We start from the raw sequence: 22,973 nt of genomic DNA, 5'->3' as shown, positions 1-22,973 counted from the left end.
ATATAATGTAAAGTGGAAGTACAAGAGTCATTCATGTTGATCCAAGTGGATATTGGTGGCCACCTGGACCCCCACCATTGTTTCTCTTAGCATTTTCAGTTTCCTTAGTTGTAGCACAACTTACTATTTTTAGCAGTTTTTAAGGTCCTGAACTTTCAGAACCATTTTGAGGCCCTAAACGACATTTTTTGGGAAATCTGGGGGCAACATGGGTCCATGGATTGATGTTTCCCTTCCCAAAGTGGTAGTGCTTGAATAGATCTTTCTAACGAGCTATTGTACGCGTCAAACGAAGATCATATGCCAAAGTTACGACCCCGGGAAGTTGATGTACCAATTTACCCAAACGGGGCCCACAGTTTGGCGTTTCATCTTCTAGGGTTAGGTTTTGGAATGTTAAGGGTTTTCCATTATTTCTCAACGATAAATAGGCCTTCAAACCTCATTGTAACACAGTTCAAAGGCATGTAGCCACCACATCTCTTCTCAGAGATAAGCTACCATCGCCCTAGTTGGTTTATTTCCATTACTGTTTGTAAGCATATTTCAGTATTTTACATTAATGAAATGAAGTATTATTTCTGCTGCATATATATGTTTATGGTTATCTCTGTAATTTGTTGTGTTCCTGTTTAAGTCCGGATCAGTGGTATCAGAGCGGTCTGCTTTTTCTCTATTTTTCTTTGCATGTCCCCAGTGAGGTCGGGATATAAGGAGTTAGGGCTTGAACTGGTCGAACCTTTGCAAGACCAGCCTCACAAATCCCGACGGCCTCCCATGGCGGATGAGAAGAAAGACGAGGGGGCAGGAGATCCTATTAAAATCTTTCTCGAAGAAGCCCTCGAGCGACAACGGAACGTGATGATGGACAGCTTTGCCCAGATCCTTCAGCGGCTACCCAGAAGCGACGCATCGGCTTCCAGCAGCTACTCTAGAAACGCCACGCCCTTTAAGATACAATTTAATTTTGAAATCCCCATATTCAAGGGTCAGATAGACGCAGATGCCATAGATAAATGGTTAAATCTGCTAGAGGGTTATTTTTCTGTTCATGAATTTTCGAGTCGGGAAAAGATTGTTTTCGCTCTTCTCAAAGTAACCCCCCACGTCAAGGACTAGTGGGAAACCTACTGCGAGCAGAAGGATGAAAATACCATCTCACTATTTTCAGCCGCACCCACCTGGAATTCATTCTGGGATGCCATCAAGGAGAAGTACTACCCTGTTGGAAGCTATGAGGATGAATACATAAAGTGGACCACGCTGCAGCAGGGAAGGGACCAAGACATGCCGGAGTTCACCAATCTTTTCCATACCCTTCGCACAAAGTTGGGTATCAAGGATTTGGAGCAGCATTTGATACTCAAATATCGTGGCTGCCTGCACAAGTACATCCAGGAAGAAATAGAATTCCTAAACATCTCCTCGCTCGGCACAGCATACTGATATGCCGTCAAGGTCAAGCAGAAGTTTAAACAAAAGAAGCGAGACTTTGGATCTGCGAATCTAAATCAAGGGAAAGGTGCCCCTAAACCACAGAACAAAGGAGAAAGCCAAGGCGGAGTAGCCCAAGAAAACCCACCAAAGCTGCAAGAAAAGAACAGTGCCACGAAGCCGAAAATGGACACAGGAAAATGGTGTGAGTTCCATAAGAGCTCCACTCACAACACAAGTGAGTGTCGGGCCAAGCAGTCACTGGTGGCTGAGCTAAAGGTTTCGGAATCAGATTCATGTTCTGACTCTGAGTCAAAACCTGACAAGGGGAATGACAAAGGGAAACAAATCATTGTTGCGGATCCCAATGCCACTATTGCTACCGCTAAGATCCAGAAAAATGAACCCGAAGATCCAGAGGAGGAGGAGCATCTCTTCCACTCTCAGATGTGGGTAAAGGGCTCCCCGCTACAGTTCATTGTCGATAGCAGGAGCCAAAAGAACCTCATTTCGACAGAGGTCGTGAAGCGGTTGGGCTTACCGACCACAACGCATCCACAACCGTACACCATCGGGTGGCTTCACCAAGGACGAGATCTTCGCATGAGCCAACAGTGTCGCCTTCCATACAACATCAAGCCCTTCACAGATGAGGTATTGTGTGACATTGATCCCCTTGAAGTTTGTGATGTATTATTAGGACAACCATACTTGTGGAAGCGACATGCTGTGTATGAATCAAGGCCCCGTGTTGTTATTATTACATTGGGAAATAAGTTGTACAAGATACCAGAGGTAGCACCGCCTACCGCCATCTCTTTGATTACTGCAAAACAATGCAGTAAGCTCATTTCCAAAACCAGGAAATTTGTTTTCCTAATGATACGCCCTCAAGGAAAGAAGAAGACGGTAGCCACGACCTCTAGACAAGGCCCCTCCGCACGACAACTACAGATGAACAAGGTCATGGAGGAGTACGAGGACATCTTCAACTCCCCCGTAGGGGTTCCTCTGCACTGTCAAGTCAAGCACTCCATCGATCTGACCCTAGGTGCACCGCTACCCAATGGACCAATTTATCGGCGCTCCGTTCGAGAGAACGATGAAATCAAGAGGCAGATTCAGGAGCTGCTACAAAAAGGTCACATCCGTCCGAGTTCATTGCCTTGTGGGAGCCCGATCGTGTTGGTACAGAAGAAGGATGGGACTTGGAGACTCTGTATTGACTATCGGGTGCTGAACAAGATCACTGTCCGTTATAGGTACCCGATCCCGTGGATTGATGACCTCCTGGACTAACTAAAGGGGGCAAAATATTTCAGCAAGATCGATCTGAAGTCAGGATATCACCAGGTACCAATCGAACCCTTTGATGTGTGGAAGACTACCTTCAAAGCCAAGGAGGGCCTTTTCGAATGGTTGGTTATGCCTTTCGGGTTAACGAATGCTCCTACAACCTTCATGAGGCTAATGGATGACATCTTGCGGCCATTCACCAACTCATTTGTAGTGGTATACTTGGATGATATTCTGATCTTCAGCCAGAGTTGGGAAGAGCACCTCCACCACATCCGACAGGTTCTCCAAACACTGCGGCAACACAAGCTATGTGCTAATTTGGAGAAATGTACTTTTAGCATGACCCAGGTTCAGTATCTAGGATACATTATTGATGGTGCATGTGGATCCAGCCAAGATCCAAGTCATTCGGGATTGGCCATCTCCAACCACTCTGACAGAGCTCTACAGCTTTCTGGGTCTTGCCAACTTCTACCGCAGGTTCGTGTTGGGGTTTTCTCATATCACTTGGCCCTTGAGTCAAGTCACCAAAGGAGGAGCGAAAGCAAAATTCTTTTGGTCTGAATCTCAACAAAAGGAATTCATAGAGTTGAAAGATCACCTCTGCACAGCACCAGTGCTCGCATTACCATATTTACAACAACCATTTGAGGTCGAGACAGATGCCTCTGACTATGCTATTGGGGTAGTCCTTACTCAACACAGGCATCCAGTGGCATATCACAGTGAAACACTTTCAGACACAGTCCGGAAGTATCCCACTTATGATAAAGAGATGTATTCCATTGTGCAGGCCTGCCGACAATGGAAGCATTAAATTTTGGGGAAGGAAACGGTCATCCACACAGACCACTGACCCCTGCAGTTCATACAGACCCAAGGGAAATTGCAGAATGATCGCCATCAGAAGTGGTCTACATACCTGCAACAGTTCCATTTGAATATCAAGTATAAGAAGGGCAGCACCAATAATGTTGCAGATTGCCTCAGTCGACCACCGATCATGGCGTTAACCACCGTGCTCAACTCTTGTGGGCACGAGACTTCTGATTGGCCACTTCTCTACAAAAGCGACCCAGAATTCGGCCACACATACTAGACACTCTTGGAGGGTCGGCATGTTCCAGATTTTCACCTCTAGGATGCCTTGTTATGCCACCTAGGTCACCTTTGTGTTCCTTCAAGCGAGCGTGCCAAGATGATTTGGGAAGCACACTACAGTCGGGCTGCTGGGAATTTCGGGGTCGAGAAAACGATGGCAGTACTGCAAAAGTATTTTTATTGGTCGAATCTTCGACAGGATGTCGGGAAGTACATCAGATCATGTACTGCCTGTGCCATTGCCAAACCGACCATCAAGAAGCAAGGCCTCTATACCCCGCTGCCTACCCCTAGTCGACCTTGGGAATCCATCTCCATGGATTACATGTCAGGCCTTCCTTCCACTAAGCATGGGAATGACTGTGTTTTTGTGGTCGTCGACAGGTTCTCGAAGATGGCCATTATGGTGGCCTGCAAGAAGAATATCACAGCAGAAGCCACTGCTAAACTCTTCTTTGAACGAGTGTGGATGCACTTTGGGATCCCACAGTCTATCATCTCAGATTGGGACAGTCGGTTCCTCAGTACATTTTGGTCCAGTCTCTGGTCAATGTTGGACACCAAACTCACTAAGTCCACAACCTTCCATCCTCAAACTGATGGCCAGACAGAGGTTGTTAATAGGATGATTGTACACATTCTGCGCATGTACAACTCAAAGCATCCACGCACATGGGACGAGAGCCTCCCCTATGTTCAGCACAGCTACAACCGAGCTCTTCACAGCTCGACTAGCCACAACCCTTTTTAGGTGGGCTTGGGATTCTAGCCACTATGCCCCATTGATGTGGTCATGCCACTTGCAGCTACTCACACAGATTCGGCTCATGTCCAGTCCGAAACAGACAAGGCAACCAGATTCATTGAGCACATCCAACATATTCGCCAGCAAGTCCATGACATTCTGGAGAAATCAAATGCCAAGTACAAGCAGCGACATGATCAACATCGGGTGCCACATAAGTTTCAGGTGGGCGACAAAGTCTGGTTGCATTTGAAAAAGGAACGCCTTATGGGAGCCTATCGGAAACTGAGACCGCTCCGATATGGTCCTTACACCATTACTAAGGCGGTGGGAGACAATGCATTTGAGCTCAGCATTCCCCCATTCCTTGGCCTGCACCCAGTGTTCAATGTGGACCGCCTTCGGCCATACTTTCCACCATTGCTAGACACATCTAACATTGCAGAACATCTCACACCCACAGAATTAAATCTAGATTGCATGGAACAAGCTACAACTGATCGGATCATGGACACACAGATCAAAAACACTCGCCAACAGAATATTCAACTGTATCGAGTTGTCAAAGCAGGCCAACTCCTTCACCAAGGCAAGTGGCTCACCAGGGACCAAGTTCAGCAAAAGTTTCCTCATCTCATGGAGGAACTCAACGCAATGGGGACCATTGCTTCCTAAGGGGGAGGAATGATCCAGGTGGATATTGGTGGCCACCTGCCAAGTCCACCTGGACCCCCACCATTGTTTCTCTTAGCATTTTCAGTTTCCTTAATTGTAGCACAACTTACTATTTTTAGCAGTTTTTCGGGTCCTAAACTTTCGGAGCCGTTTTGAGGCCCTAAACGAAGTTTTTTGGGAAATCTGGGGGTAACATGGGTCCATGGACCGATGTTGCCCTTCCCAAAGTGGTAGTGCTCAAATAGATCTTTCTAACGAGCTATTGTACGCGTCAAATAGAGATCGTATGCCAAAGTTACGACCCCGGGAAGTTGATGTACCAATTTAGCCAAACGGGGCCCACAGTTTGGTGTTTCATCTTCTAGGGTTAGGTTTTGGAATGTTAAGGGTTTTCCGTTGTTTCTCAACAATAAATAGGCCTTCGAGCCTCACTGTAACACAGTTCAGAGGCATGTAGCCACCACATCTCTTCTCAGAGATAAGCCACCATCGCCCTAGCTGGTTTATTTCCATTATTGTTTGTAAGCATATTTCAGTATTTTACATTAATGAAATGAAGTATTATTTCCGCTGTATATCTGTGTTTATGGTTATCTTTGTAATTTGTTGCATTCCGGTTTAAGTCTGGATCACATGTAATGTGTAAAAGTCATGTAGGAAGTCAAAAGGTCATAGAGAAGTGGAACAATCATGAGGGTAGTCCAAGAGTCACAAGGGAGGTGAAGGATCACCCCATTTGTTATATATACACCCTCATTGTACATGCAAAGAACTTTTCACCTTGGCTTCTCCCATAAGGCATCAAAGAGACAGAGTCAATACTTTTGGGGAGCAAGTCGTGGCTCCAACATGGAGCTAGTGATGTTCGTTGTATTCATGTATATTGGGAATTTTACTTAATACTTGAAGCATGATGGCCAACATGTTTTCATGCATGGATTGTGAATATTTGTAAGATTGTTCTGTGAATGTTTATGATTCATGTTTGTTTCACCTGTACTAAAGTAGTTGAACTATTTCAGTTATTTTGGTGCTTATCTAATTGAAAATGTATTGTAATGGTTCTAACAATCATTGCATCTATGTGGACTATTCTGCTTGACGTTAGGCGATTCTCTTTTCGCTTGTGTGCGCATCTACTAGGGTGGTACTATTACCTCTCTCTTAGAGGATCACCTTTCCTCCCTCTGCAGTAGAATAACCTTGATACACCTGCAACTGAACATTTACCAGGCACACTTAATTTCTTTTCGCAAAGGCACATACACGCTTCTCTCTCTTGCTGACAGCTAAAGCCAAGGAAAATCTATAAGAATATATGGCAATCGGGTCGATACTCCGGATGGGGCTTCTATTCAAAATAGTGTGAGGTCTAATTAGGACTTCACATCGGGGAGACCCCCTTGGTTTACAGATTTCCAGCACTGTCAACAGAGACTTAAGAAAAGTTGGGTAGATTTTCTGTATTGCAAGAAAATATTTTATTGAAATGTGACACATTGCACAAAAAGAAAATTTAGCTCTATAATACACCATATGATAAGATAATATTGAGATGCGACAATGAAGAAGGAAGAGGAAAAAGAAGAGGGGAGGCTTAGATAATTTTAGGAAAACATGGAGAGTTATAATGTATTGCGGGAAATGCATTTTTCTCATGATGTGTTGTATCACACCAAGAAAATTTTGTAGTGCAATCTGTTGCACAAAGAAAAAAAAAATAGCACGATAAAGAGGAAGGGAAACATAGACAAGAAACATTTTAGGAAGATGCAATATGTCTCATTGGAAAAAAAAATCCATGTGACACATCACAGGAAATAGAAATCTTATGATACAAAAGGTAAGAACAAAAGAGAGGAATAAATCTTACAAGACTGAAATTTTTGGGGAAAAGGGGAAAGAAAAGACATTTTGTCATAAAGATGAAAAAAATGAGATATATAGTGTATCACATCAAGATAATTTCCTAGTGTACATATATAGTTAGACATTTATGATTCAAACACATCATAATACACTAATATTACATAGCAAATAATCCATGTAGTGGGAGGGAAAAAAATAAAGGAAAAGTAAGTTATTTATCTCAAAGTGATGAAACTAGTTCTAGTCCATATATTATCTATGTTGATCATCTTTTGTTCCTTGACTGCTCTGAGGATCTTAAATGTAACAATCCCGGTGTATGAACGATAACACTAATCCATGGGATCGCAATTGTTAGTGATGGGGGGATCATCATAGACCGTAGAAGGACAATCGGAATTTACTTTGCTTGGGGCCTTAATATTGTTTCCAATAATAAAGTATGAGCTTATGCACCATGGAAAGGATTAAAAATAGCTAAAGGTATTGGTGCTTGGTTGTTGATTGTGATAGCATATTCTAAGACTATCATAAATCATATGGGTTATAGTTAAATAATAGTAGATAACTTGTTAGCCTCAATAATTGAATGAAGAAAATACGAGATGACCCCTTTCAATAAATTCAAATATTATCTAGTCATGTAGGAGAATAATTGCGAAGTAGATCGACGGGAAAATATTGGATCAGCTCTAAAAGAGGAGCTTATGGTAAATGGAACCCTTAATTAACAAACCATACCTTAATTAATTATGGGTACTAGCACATGTTTTGCATTATTAATTAATCGCATGGCTTGCACCATAGGTCACGTCATCAAGCTTTCAAACAATTATGAGAAAGGATGGGAGTCTATCCTTCACATGCACTAGGATATAAATGTACACACTAATGTACAATGTTCTCATTTTAGGGAAGCGTGCATGCCACATTTTTAATATGTTAAAAATGTCAAATTTGATATTTTACAAATATTTCAAACAAAAATAAATAATTTTGAAAATCAACATTCAAGGGAAAAAATTCAGTGCTTATAATTAAGAAAATTAAATATATATAAAAACTGCCCCAAGAAAGTATAATTTTAAAGCACCACTTTTTGCAATAGGGTAGAAACAATTGTTAAATGCAATATCTAAAGAATGAAAACTCTAAAGGGTTCTCATCAAGTAGGTAATTATGGTATTAGATTTAGAAAAAAACAATAGACAAAAACATACAAGATTGGGATAAATATGCTAGTCCTCTAGCAATGGAAAATTAGTGGAGATCTGCTCTTTGAGTTGATAAACAACATGTCAAAGAAAAATTGATTTTGTTACTATTAGTATGACTACTCTTTTGAGATCATTGGTGTTAAGTGTTAGGTTTTTGTCTTGTGCCTTGATTGTAACTGCCAAAATGTCTTGTGTGTGCCATCCCATCTTGAGAGTTTTCTAAAAGATGTTATTTTTTCCATCTTAATTCCTTGGTTCTCCTAATGCAAAAAGAACATAGGTTCACCTAAGGCCAACCTTCTTGTTTTCATTGTAGCCAGGTATTTGAGTCCATTTTTTCATATAATTATAGGTCTCAATAAATTGCCTACTATGAAATATTGCATTGAATATTGGCTTTTAAGTTGGTAGAGTGAATAAGAATATAGATGCCAAATGTCATATAACCTTCACTTGTGGTGAGTCTTAGTTTGGCATAAACTTGTGATTCTACCTCAATTATTGGTCACTTGCATGGTTTTCCCATATATTGTTTGATAAGTAATTGGTGCATTGGGCAGTGTAGTACTTTGGTTGTGGATGCTTCTCCCCCTCATTTATTCTCCTTATTGGTGTGCAAAGATTCAGGTCCATGGTGTAATGAATAAAAAAAGGAAGACAAAAACATGAATGAAGGGCACATAAGCAAGAATTTGACTTACTAGAATGTTCCTAATTTTATTTCCACTAGTTTAGATATAACATGAGTGGTGAGAGCTTGATGACATTATCATATTTATCACATGAATACAATCTCTAGAGAAGTAAAGGTACTTGACGTAATGGGATTGATTTTAAATTGTTAAAAAGGTAGGTATGTATGATCAATTACTCAAATGTCTCATGGACCTGGCCCTACTATAATCAACCATTTATCATAATTAATAACCAAATAAATGTATGAATGGTATGTGGTAGTACAATGTAATGTCCCCTTTTTGATCCTCCTAATTAATTTGCAATTAATTACACTAAATGTGGTTTTTATTCCAGTAGGGATATTTTATTACCATGTCATGGTAATCTAGACATTAAAACATTATATGTATTTTATCCTCAAAATAATGAAGAAACCAAATACACTGGCTAAGCATGAGTGCGTATAGGGGCCATGATAGCATGAGTTGATAAAAGTGAGGAGGCCTAGAGGGGGTTCAACATGTCACAAGGTTCCAAGCCACCCTTACAAAGATATTTTTGTGTTGATAAATTAATTATGAAAACTACCCCATAATTTCCCCCTTGACTTATCTAAAGCCCATCATTGAATATATGTAATGAGGTTGGTGGGAAGTTCATTTCTCCCTAGTTATGAGAGTATGGGAAAAATACCCATATGATGGGATCGAATTATTAACTACTTGTAAGAGGTGGGTAAGAGAGTCCTCTCGTCAAGTTATTGAGGCATGGGATGAATACAATCAACCTTACGAATGGTAAGAGTCCAAGCTTGTATGAGAAAAGGGAGAGGAAATTCAAGTGCAAGAGGGAGATGAGTTTTTAGTGAGAAAAGGGATGGAGTGCAAAAATAAAAAGAAAAAAAAATGACAAGTGATATCCTATGAGGAGTTTCAATGAAGAGAAACTCGATTTTTGCCCCTATATGAGCAAGAAATTAGGTAATTCGTTGGAGCTTTAGGACCACAATTAGGCCGTCTTTCGATGCTCATTAAGAGACATTGGAAGGAGAAGACTCCCGAGAGACCATGTAATAGAGAAGGGATCTCACTCATGTGTTGTTCAAATCCAATAGAGGGGGTGCTTGGGGGTCGTTTTTGGGCTCAACAAAGAGATTTCAAGCAAACATACATTTTTGTGAGGTCAAAAAATTGCCTAGTAATTATTGAGAGTGTCAAAACTCACCCTTGTGGTATCATGGCCTGGATAGATGGTGGGTTGTCGTAGAAAGAGAAAGTGCAACAATAGGTACACTTGGGTGGAAAATCACTCATCCTTAGTTAGTTGGTTATATAACAATTGCGAACAAATAAGTTTGTAATATTTTGTGTTATTGGTTTATATGTACCTTCTTAGAAAATGAAAAAAAAAATCCATGTATGGTTGAACTAGGGAGTTTCACTAACAATGAGAAATATTTATCAAAGAGTTTGAAGTTTGTTGAATCTTACTACACTCAATTTATTTCATTAAGTCTTAATATCCTTGAAGTTCATATTACAACAATGTTAGGATTTGAGTTTTGAATGTTTTAAGTGTAATTGTTGGAAAAATTATAATTTGCATATTATGGATTGAATGTAAATGATTCTTTATTAGAAATCTAAGGTATACAATGGATGTAAATGATTCTTTATTAGAAATCTAAGGTATACAATGGATGTAAATGATTCTTTATTATAAATCTAAGGTATACAATGGATGTAAATGAATATAAAATGAGGGACAATCCTTGATTTATAGACAAGAATGTTATATTTCTATCTCTTTGTTTGCTTAATGTTGTGAATGTTATGATCCGATCGAGTAATCTCTACATTGTTGGTTGTTGGTTTCACCCTTGATAGGAACTTAATCTACCAAGTCCTTTGTAGTCTAGATATTGCTAAAGTGGAATTTGGGTTGTTTACTTAGAGATATAGAGTTGCTATTTTTTTTTGTAAGTATTTGTACCCTAAGGTTACTAGTAAACACTTAGAAAAGTTTGTGAGAAAGACTAAGAAAAACTTAATAAGTTTTGGTGTATTGCACGAGTAGAATCTTCATGTGATATAGCACATATTGCAAAGATAAAATAATGGTGTGATATAATGTGTATCACATGGAAAAATTATTCCATGTGATATGATGTTTATCACATGGAAAAATTATTCCATGCAATACAACTTTAAGATCGGAAATAAAAGACTTTGAGACTTAAGAAAAATTGAGAAAAAATGGGTAGATTTCATGTATTGCAAGAAAATATGTTATTGCAGCATGACACATTAGACAAAAATCAAATGTTGCACTACAATACGCCACATGAGAAGATAATCCCAACATATGATAAGGAAGAAGGAAGAAGAAAAAGAAGATGGAAGAGCTAGAAATTTTTAGAAAAACATAGATAGTTATAGTGTATAGAGGGAAATGCATTTTTCTCAAGATGTGATGTATCACACCAAGATAATTTTCTAGCGCAGCATGTTGCATGGAGAAAAAAATCTTTTGACGCAATAAAGAGGAAGGGAAACATAGACATAAAACATTTTATGAAGATGCTATATGTCTCATTGGAAAAAATTTCCATGTGAAACATCACAAGAAAGAGAAATCTTATGATATGAAAATTAAGGATGAAAGAGAGGAATAAATCTTATTAGACTTAGTAAATTTTGGGGGAAAAGGGGGAAGAAAAGACATTTTGCCGCAAACATGAAAAAAAATGAGACATGCAATTTATCACACCAAGATAATTTCCTAGTGTACATATATAGTGAGACACTTACAATTCAAACACATCATAGTACATTAATATTACATAGCAAACAACCCATGTAGTGGGAGGAAAACAAATAAAGGAAAAATAAGTTATTTATCTCAAAGTGATGAAATTAATTACCGTCCATATATTATCTATGTTGATCCTTGTTTGTTCCTTGACTCTTCTAGGGATCTTAGATGTAACAATCCTCTTGCACGAACGACAACACTAATCCATGGAGTGGAAAGTGTTGGCATTTTGGGGGGGGAGGGGTTGGTCATCACAAACCTTAGAAGGACAATAGGATTTTATTTTGCTTGGGGCCTTAGTATTGTTTCCAATAGTAAATCAAGAGCCTATGCATCATGGAAAGGATTAAAAATAGCTAAAGGTATCAATGATTGGTTATTGATTGTGATAGAATATTATAAGACTATCTTACAATCCATATATTATCTATGTTGATCCTTGTTTGTTCCTTGACTCTTCTAGGGATCTTAGATGTAACAATCCTCTTGCACAAACGACAAAACTAATCCATGGGGTGGAAAGTGTTGGCATTTGGGGGGGGGGGGGTCATCACAGACCTTAGAAGGACAATAGGATTTTATTTTGCTTGGGGCCTTAGTATTGTTTCCAATAGTAAATCAAGAGCCTATGCATCATGGGAAGGATTAAAAATAGCTAAAGGTATCAATGATTGGTTGTTGATTGTGATAGAATATTATAAGACTATAGAATATTATAAGACTATCTTAAATCATATGTTTTATAGTTCAACATTAGAAAACAACCTATTAGCCTCAATAATTGAATGAAGCAAATAAGAGATGATCCCTTTGAACAAATTCAAATATTATATAGTCATGTAGGAGAATAAATGTGAAGTAGATTAGTGAGAATATTTTTGGATCAACTCTAAAAGAGGGGGAGCTTATGGTAGATGGTACCCTTAATTAACAAACCACCGCCTAATTAATTATGGGTACTAGGACATGTTTTGCATTATTAATCCATCACATGGCTTGCACCATAGGTCACTTCATCAAGCATTCAAACAATTATGAGAAAGGATGGGAGTATATCCTTCACATGCACTAAGATATGAATGCACACACTGATGTTCAATGTTCTCATTTTACTCTAGCGCAAGGTGGGATAATGATCTTGGTGTTCAAGATGCATCAAGGGAAAGAAAAATCTTCTTAGCCAGTAAGAAACCTCATAGATTTCTTTTGGTTGGTGTTTGGTTTTGTATTGGATAATTGGAAGTTTTCAAGGGAGCCTACCCTCCAGAATTATATCTATACACATGGATACTAGTGGCTTTAAATTGGTGTCGATTATAGCACTAAGGTGCAGGGATTCTCTTCATTTTGAGAATCTCCAATCCTTTAACTCGATTTCAAGGAAGCGTTATTAACCGTTGAAACCAAGACATTTGAGCACATTAATGAATCAAAAAATGTTGTGTTGGAGTCAAGCTACTGGAAAATGAGGAGCACCCTACAACAAGAAGAGTTAAAAGTTAGAGCAGATGTCTAATGGATTTTAGAGAACTTCAAGGAAGTCACAAATTTCTTAGAAGTCATGAGGAGCATATCCAGTGTAACGGATCTTCAATTCTTAATGTTACTTCAAAACTTCAGGAAATAGAATGTCAGATTCAACCCAGATGGAAAAAATCACGGGGTCTCTAGTGGATTGAAGTAAGAGCTGGCAATTTTGGAAGTGAAACACAGTGTCTTACGAACTCTAATACTGAATTTGAGTAAGTGAAATTAGTCCATGACCTTAAACCAAGGACCGTTAACCAACTCCTTTGGGGGGAGCCAAAGGAAGATGAAACAATGCATCAACTTAATTAAAATGGAAGTTGTGAACCAAGACCCTAAGCTTCTAAGTACAAGGTTGAAAGAAATAACTATTCTTTGTTGTTTTTGCTAATTATTACGTTTTTAAAAACTATAAAAATCTTAAACATATATTATAAAATATATAACATTAAGGAATACTAAATAATTCTAGATAAAGACAAAAACTAAAGGATATTTTAGAATTGTAATAAATAGTTTGAAAATTTGTTTAACCATTATTTTGAAAAATTATAAAATAATATTATAATGTAATTCATGTTGCAACTCAATTATAATTTTCATTCATATAATTTTTTACTCAATTGTCATAAAAAACAAACACTAATTTATATATATGCACATTGGATTGATATAGTCAACCTTGTTCACTAAGCTAAGGACTCTGATAACATCATCAAATCTTAATTTAATACAAGTCCCTATCTTGTACACCCAACCCACATTATTCATTTAATAATTACATATGATAAAGCAAAAAGAGTGTAACTTGGCATATGAACATGATTAAGTGGTCAAAGGTGTCAGGGGCATATTATAATCTTTGTGTGCTCTAAACTCGCTGGAGGGCAATGGTAAAAAGTTTATGGGTTTAGATAGACTACCATTATCTACCACTGCATCATTACCCTATTGGTTGTTATTTATTTATTTAAATATACTCATCAATGGTCCACTCAATGTATTGTAATCATACCTAGGAGTGCCAAGTACTCTGCAAATTTCACCTTAGAGAAAAAGTGTGAATCCTTCCCTAAAGTACGCTAGGGTTTATAATAGAATTGGTTTCTTTAAACCGGTTATTCAAAGAGGAAAAGATGCCATTAACTTGTTTGATTCGTTAACTTGTTTGAGTATTAAAAATATCAATCAATGAAAAAAAAAAAAGATTGAATGAACACGACAAGATGTGACATTCACATTCCCTTATGTGGTTGAGCTCTTTAATACTTTATGAAATCAATGCCCAACATCCTCCATACTCCTTGTAAAACGTGGTACTCAATTGACCACTACTTGAGTCCACGTGGCAGTCCTAGATTGCATACTCCTTGTAAAACGTGGTACTCAATTGACCATTGCTTAAGTCCACGTGGCAATCCTAGATTGCATGGCTCTCAGAAAATAAATTTTCTCTTCTAACGATCACAATCACTATTGTTTTTTTTTGTTATAAATGGTAATCCGATCAATATTGCCAGATGAACTTTGAACTTTCACTGCATGTGTGGGTTCATGATGTTTATTGATTTTTTTCATGGACTTGGTGGGATGGGTATCTTCAACCTTCTTCATTCCTTCACAAAGGTGTTTTCCTTGCAATTGCTTGCTTGCATAACATTCCTTTTCATGGATGACACGGTGATGTTGACGAGATTGAGGAAGACACGCTTGTTTTATTATTCGTGAACTTTAGGAAAAAGTTTGTTCAGTCACTTTAGTCCATAATAAAAAAAATTCGTCAAATCCATTAATAATATAAATTCCGAATTCCAAGATAAATATCAATTAAAAAGAAACAACAGATTAGGAAATAGGAAATTGAAAAATAAATCGAGGGGCGATAAAGATGTGCGAAAAATGCCACCAAAAATCAAACTCAACGAACGTGAGCTCCACCCATGAAAGGAGAGCAACTTCGCAATCAATAATAGATTTTGTGTAGAAATAATTGATATTCAAATGTGCTTTCCAGAAAGCTATGCAGCATCCTTATCTTAAAAGAATACATGCGTAAGGTTGTCTATTGCTATACTTGTCGCTGTCATGTACTCATTCAAACAGCGTGTGGAGAGTTTTTTGTTTTTGTTTTTCCAAACTAGGATGTGTTTTTAGTGGGCGGGCCACGTGTAATGTTGGACGGAAGATTTGTCTACAAGTGGGATGCTATTATCATAATTGTGCAAAGCGGATAGTTTAATTTCTTTAAAGGTGGTTTTCATTTTCAACCTCTCTTCGTAAAATTTGAAGTAGTGACTTGGTAAAGACTAAACCACACATAAACCAATTGGCCTATACTTCATGAGTTTGGCGTGTAGAGAGTATTCGCAATAGAGTCGTCTAAAAAAGCAACATTTTCACTCCCACAAGAATGAAAGTCTTACATTGACGAAATCCAGCAGAAATTTTTAGAAATCCAAATTATTGCTATCAAACTTCAAAATTTTAAATTCCTTAAAAATTTTTGATAATGTTAAATCTATTTCCACCATAAAAACAATTCGAAAACTCTTACTTTGAAAAAAATTTACCAAATTCTAATAAAATTTTTACTATTATCACCCCAATAGACTTCTCCTTTTGTTGTTGTCAGCCTACGCGTCATTAAATGGAGCATGCATGCACTTGTCATTGTAATTATATACGACGCGACCTGAAGCTTCAACCATATATTTAAGTGCTCGCTGATACCGTTTCCTATGTTACCGTGAGGGCGTCGTTTTCAATGACCTATACCTCTTTGGTCGTGAATGATGTGTGTGGATATGCGAACTTTTTGAAAGGGACTCGATAGGGATTGCTGCCCACAAAGTTTGACATTAGTAATTTCAGAAACTTCATAAATCTTGTCGTTAGAGTTTCAGTGTATTCAATTTTGGTTGAAAAAGAGAAATGTCGCTATTTTTCATTTATTGAATTTTACTCCTACCATCACGCAATGCCTCTTTCACATATTTTTCTTGGAATTTTATATAAAGATAATTATATAAAATTATTTTGTAGTGGTACTTCTAAAGTACAATAATATAGAGATATTTTAATTTTAGATTTGTAATATTAGGAGGGATTAAAATTTTTAAATTTAATTTCTATTTTGTTTATATTTCCTTTAAATATTATTTTTTTTTGTTTTTTCTTTTCTTTTCTGTGTATTTATAAAGTTATTTTTATGTTAAATTATATAAATAATTAGTTTTTATTTAAATGTTAATAGTAATGCTTTTTTTAAAGTTGACATTTTTGAATTGTTTTCATTAATTTATGATTAGGGTAAGGTTAGTTTGTTTCTCTCTTAAATTTTGGAAGGTCATCGATAATGTTTTATGTAGTTTATGACTTTGAGTCTTTTAATTGAGGCTAAGCTAGCCTTTACCACATATATTAAAAATTGTCCATCTTTGATGTTCGACCTCCTCCAACTACACCAACTCTTGTGCCTCAGCATTAAGACATGTAGCACCCATTATGGTGGCCAATGAGCAATGATATTAGGTGATACCTATTAATGATCTTAGGTGATTCCTATACACACCACAAAAACTTGCTCACACCCACAATATGCAAATCATGTTCACTCTCAGCTAGTTGCACATGCACACACACCATAATAGCTTGCATAAACAAACCTTAGCAACACAGATGCATATCTATTGGTTTACGCACACACTCAAAAGGATACATACACACATCAATACTTGCATACACATTCAATATTGCACACACTAAGAACACTAATTATCACCGGGACTATTACAAAACCTAACTAGTTCTATGCATCAACACATGTATATTAATTGTAGTAGGTGACACGCCAAGAAGATGAACAATCACTCTATCTTTTATTATAAAATTGAATAGGACTTCAACAACCTACTAAACATTCTTATAAGTAAAATCTCTCTCTTTCTCTCTCTTACAAGGCAAAAGCATAACATAGAGCACATAGCATAGTTAGTTATTTTCTTCTACAATCCATATCATAGAGCAATACATAAGACTTTTACATAGTAATATAAACCTTATTATATTTGAAATCGCTTTGTGTATTCATTATTTGCTTTATTTGTGTTCATGTTTCTACAACCATAATTTAATTAATGGAATCTATTTAAGTTTTCTTTTTATTTGCATCATGAAATTAGATCGACCAATATTGAAATCTACATTGGTGTTGATTTGAGTAATAGTTGGTCGCAAGTATTGGACTATGAACATATATCTTCTTGCCACATAAGCTACTTTAGGCAAGGTTACTTGGTAGGTTCTTTCTTAAAGGCACATGCTTTATGAGCTAAGAAGAGAAGAGATAATAAATTTGATAGGAGGAAGCGGTTATTGCCTAAAAACTTTTAGATGGAAGCAACTAAATAATAAGATGACTTAGTTTTAGCTAACAAAGAAAATGATTCAAGCTTGAAAATATGGTATATGATCCTATTCTATCTTGTGATGCAGTTCAAGATAGTTTCAAGATATATATCCCTTAAATAAATAAAACAAGTAAAATGAAATAAAATCTTCTTTCAATTTCAATACTCAATAGAAGTGCTACTAAGCATAAACAAATTCCCCCCTTTAATTTGTTTATGCTTAGTAGCACTTCTACTGAGTATTGAAATTGAAAGAAGATTTTATTTTGTTTGTTTGTTTATTTAATGTTTATGATTAACGCTAGTAACTAATATCATCCAATTGTGATATTTCAATGAAGTCGATACATCTCATATGCTATAACGACATCCTTCAACTAAGGAACCTTTGCAATATCAAATTTTCCAAACTCGCTTGAGACTTTACTAAATTAAAACTACATTTCATGACCCACTTATAAGTGTAAGTTGATCCAAAAGCACTAACATTTATATGAGGGAATTTAAACCTTGGTAGGTGAAATAACATTATCTCTACTTTACCAACCAACCAAGCCCTTGTTTATACAAGATAAATATTAAAAATAAAAATAAAACATTAGATAAAAAGAATGGTGATTAGGGTTGTCGAGGATCTCACCAGAGTTAAAATGTCCCATTTCAAATTCTAGTGAAAAAAAGTTAGAAATTAAGAAGAAATAATAAAAGAAAAATTATAAACTATATGACATTGCGATGAAAGATAATAGATAAATGGATTGATTTTATTAAACAAATTGTGAGATCAAATGAATAACACAACAAACTTTACACGGTGTAACACTTTCAAAGAAATTAAAGCAATACAAATTAATTAAAGCTATTTTGGTAAGACCCAAATCATGGATTTCCACACTAAAAAAAATGGTAAGAAAGTTGTCCTTCCTTGTTACCAAGGTTTTGACTATACAAAACATAAATCATGGATTTCCACACTAAAAAAATAATAAGAAAGTTGTCCTTCCTTGTTACCAAAGTTTTAACCATACAAACGATAAATAATATAGATGCAATGTTATTTTTTAAATCTGGTAAAATAATTCATCAAGAAATATTAAATTCATTCTTTATTTAATTTATTTTGAAACTTAATAATGGAATATCTTATATTTATCATGTTTAATTCAAATTAAATATTAATAGATAAATATTTTATATTTATGATTTGTTTAATTCAAATTAAATATTAATATATAAATATCTTAAATTTATTATTGGTTTAACTTAATTTAAAATCCAATAATGGAATATTTTCACCTGTTTTTATAATTTTCAATTTCTTTTGTTATCATATTATATTAAATTACAACTCTCACGCTATTTAAATTTTATAAAATTAAAATGATTTATATTAATTTGTTTTTTATAATCTTTTCATTATTTTCCTAAATGTCCAATTTTTTTTTTGCCTTTTTGTTAATTTAATCATGTGCCTGATAAAAAAAAAGTGAAGACCTTATTTCCTTCGATGCAGTGACAAAATCTCACATATTTATTACGTATTAGCTATATGTCACTTTCACCGAGTATTGGTATTTGAAAGAGGTAATAATTGACAGAGGTGCCAACCGTATACATGAGAAAGTTCAGTATTAAGGGAGCCTAAGGGCTCGACGACTTTTAAGTATGTATATATTTATTGAAAGGTCAGCCAGGCCAAATTATCCACGTGAGTTTAGTTGGGACCATAAGAGAATTAGATTCAATCTTGGGCTGAGGACGTAGTAGGTGCATAAAAAAGAATGGCAATAATATAAAGATAGACCATATAAATTTGTTATTAAACAAAACAACGTCCTTTTCAACGACTCCTTTTAAAGATGTATGTACCTTTTACAATCCATATATACACAATGTGGCCCACATACCAAAATCTTTATGTTACACCTCTCGTTGTATATATTAGATATGCTCCGTAATAAACAACACAACCTCCTCCATCCATTCGTTAAGAGAGATCCTCGATATTGCAACATTATCATCCATATATTTTTTTATTTTTTATTTTCCCGGATATTCAAACATATTTTTTTAAATAATTTTGATATAAGTTATTTGTAAAATAAATTTTGTTTCGGTGAATGAATGAATGATATTTTAATATTTACGAGATTAAAAATAGTTTATGGGACTATCGATTTTCTTGTGTTTTGTCTTTTGTAATTCAATCATTTTTTTACTCAAATTAATGATGTGTTGAACCAACTTTCTAACAGTCCTCTCAGTGAAAAGATAATGCCAAGGAATTGATGCTAACATATTGCCATAATTGTCACTAATGTCTATGAAAGCATCACATTCCAAAATGAAATGCTTTTCTGATTCCACTGCCCGAAAAGTGCAAAAAGTACACGCCCATTCTTCCCAAACTTCTTTAGATCTCTTCCATCATCCCATTTCACACCAAAATTGATGTGAGTTAGTTATAAATTTCTTTACGAAATTATAAATTATTGATATATCTACCTTGCGTGCTTTTAGATATACTATTAATATTATAGCGATAGCCAAAAAATTTAATCCTAAACTTTGTCCATATTACTTTATCATTAATTAAAAATAAATAAAAATAATAAAAACGTTTACATCAATTTTTTCATATACCAACCACCACCTATACACATGGTTTTTGTAATTCTTGTTGGGCATATTTAGAAAAGCACCCGTATATTGAAAATAAAAATAAAAATTGACTAGGTTCGGTTGTTCTTTCACATCACATTCTTTTTAAATATCACCTAATGCATGTGATTGGAAGAGTTTAGAGAGTACATATGTCAAATAATTGCCCTCACGGTACCATAAACAAATGCCTTTTATGAGCATGAACTCCAATAGTTTATATAATTGACATTCACAATCAACGAAATATAAAGTTTGATATGTAGCGCTTTCGTTTGGAGGAAGTTAATAATACACGCATCTTTCACGGGGAAGTAGTTTTGTTGCATGTGAAATGGGTTTATTCAAATAGATGGTATGGTGTAGAAATGGAATAACGATAGATGAGTTACCAATTTGGCATGATGTGTGACGAGGTCAACGATAGGTATACTATGAAGAATGAGGATAAGGATAGGGATTGAATAATGTTTAGTGGTTACAATTTACTTAACATGTTGATATTTGTCAAACGCTGGTAATGGTAAAGGTAATATTATTCCTGATAATTATGATATAGTCAACTAAATGGATTAGAATAAGTTAATTATTATGTGTAATATTTTTTTAATTAATTTAATTAAACTATGAAATAATTTTTTTAACTATTCATTTTTATCAAAATAAGATAATAGGATTATGTTTTTAAAATTGTTTAAATCATTGTAAAGAGATGGTATTTATTTTAAAAATATTTATTCGAAGTTTACACTAATCACCAGAGAATCTTGTATAAGTTTGAGTGCATTCATAAATGCAAGCACAACTATTAACATTTCATTTTTAAGACTCAGTAAGATAATATTATTTATATATTTTGATTGATTCCATGCATTTTAATTTACAATATGTTGTTTTTTTAGTTTTTAATTTATATTTATATATATATATATATATATATATATTTTGTAAACCATGGTGAATCGATAATTTATTGGAGTAATTTCAGCGAGGTTTTAGATCAAATTTAGTGGCTACCACTATAACACTAAGAGTATATCCAACAATCCATAAACCAAATATATCAAGAATTTATGACTTAGCAAGAGTTGATACTCCATGAGGATGGGGGAGCCTACTCCTTGATTCTTATGACAACAAGCCAAAGATGTCCCGCTATAGGATTTGAAACCGGGTGGAAGGGATAACATTCCATTGTTCCAACCACTCGGTCCTCCCATGAGGAGACATAAAAAATACAGTTAGAATAATAATCATAATAATTTATTTTTAAGGTCATGGCTAAGTCAAACATCAAATTAGTGTGTGAGACCCCTTTGCTTATGGGACAAGGGACACAACAATTTGACTGCTAAAGTCTACAAAAGTATACATACTCTTCCCCTCTAGATTTGAAGTTATAACATCTCAAAAGGACACACCTTCTCTTTACCATTAGACCCACTCAAGCTATACCATATAGAAACATTCATACATGAAAAGAATAATATATACTCTAAATTTAGAAAATACATAACATCTAACAAAAAAATTAAATAATAATTAGTATTATGATGTCGACAATTACATTTCTTTTTAGGATTGAAACAAACTAACAATTTGACTGCTAAAGTCTACAAAAGTATACATACTCTTCCCCTCTAGATTTGAAGTTATAACATCTCGAAAGGAAACACCTTCTCTTTACCATTAGACCCACTCAAGCTATACCATATAGAATCATTCATACATGAAAAGAATAATATATACACTAAATTTAGAAAATACATAACATCTAACAAAAAAATTAAATAATAATTAGTATTATGATGTCGACAATTACATTTCTTTTTAGGATTGAAACAAACTAATTATTATGCCTAGCAAATTTTTTTAACTAATTTTCTTTTATCAAAATAAGGCTAATTTGAATTTTTTTTTCACATTATAAAAGATAATTAACACTTTTCAATTTGCTTTCTTTTAACTAAATTATTAAAAAAAATAATGTATGTTTTTAAAAACTCATTCAAAATTTAAACTAATACAAATAAATGTTATGTGCAATCAAGTGCATCTATAAATATAAACCTAACATTAACATTTCACTTCATAAAATTTGAACCTAATAAAAATAATATTATTTATTTTAATTAACTTAAAAAATCACAATGAGTTAATTCACAATTTACAATGTGTTATTTTTTAATCCTTAACTTATAAAAATAATAATAAAAATACAAAAATATATAGACTAAGGTAGATAGCATGCAACAAGAGATTCAAGTAATAATTCATATTATAATTATAATAATTCATATTATGATGCTCATTAACTATAACCTATCATACTTCAAAAAAAAAATTACAATTATAATTGTATTAACCATAACCCATCATACTTTTTATAATAATCCATATTATGATGGTCATTAACTATAACCTATCATACTTCAAAAAAAATTACAATTATAATGGGATGCTTTACAATTATAATTGTATTAACCATAACCCATCATACTTTTTATAATAATTCATATTATGATGGTCATTAACTATAACCTA

This window comes from Pinus tabuliformis, chromosome 4_2, assembly GCF_031772625.1.
Source record: "Pinus tabuliformis cultivar Carrire ecotype Pingquan chromosome 4_2, CPIR1, whole genome shotgun sequence".
NCBI classification, from domain to species: Eukaryota; Viridiplantae; Streptophyta; class Pinopsida; order Pinales; family Pinaceae; genus Pinus; species Pinus tabuliformis.
This window is presented reverse-complemented; position numbering follows the sequence as displayed.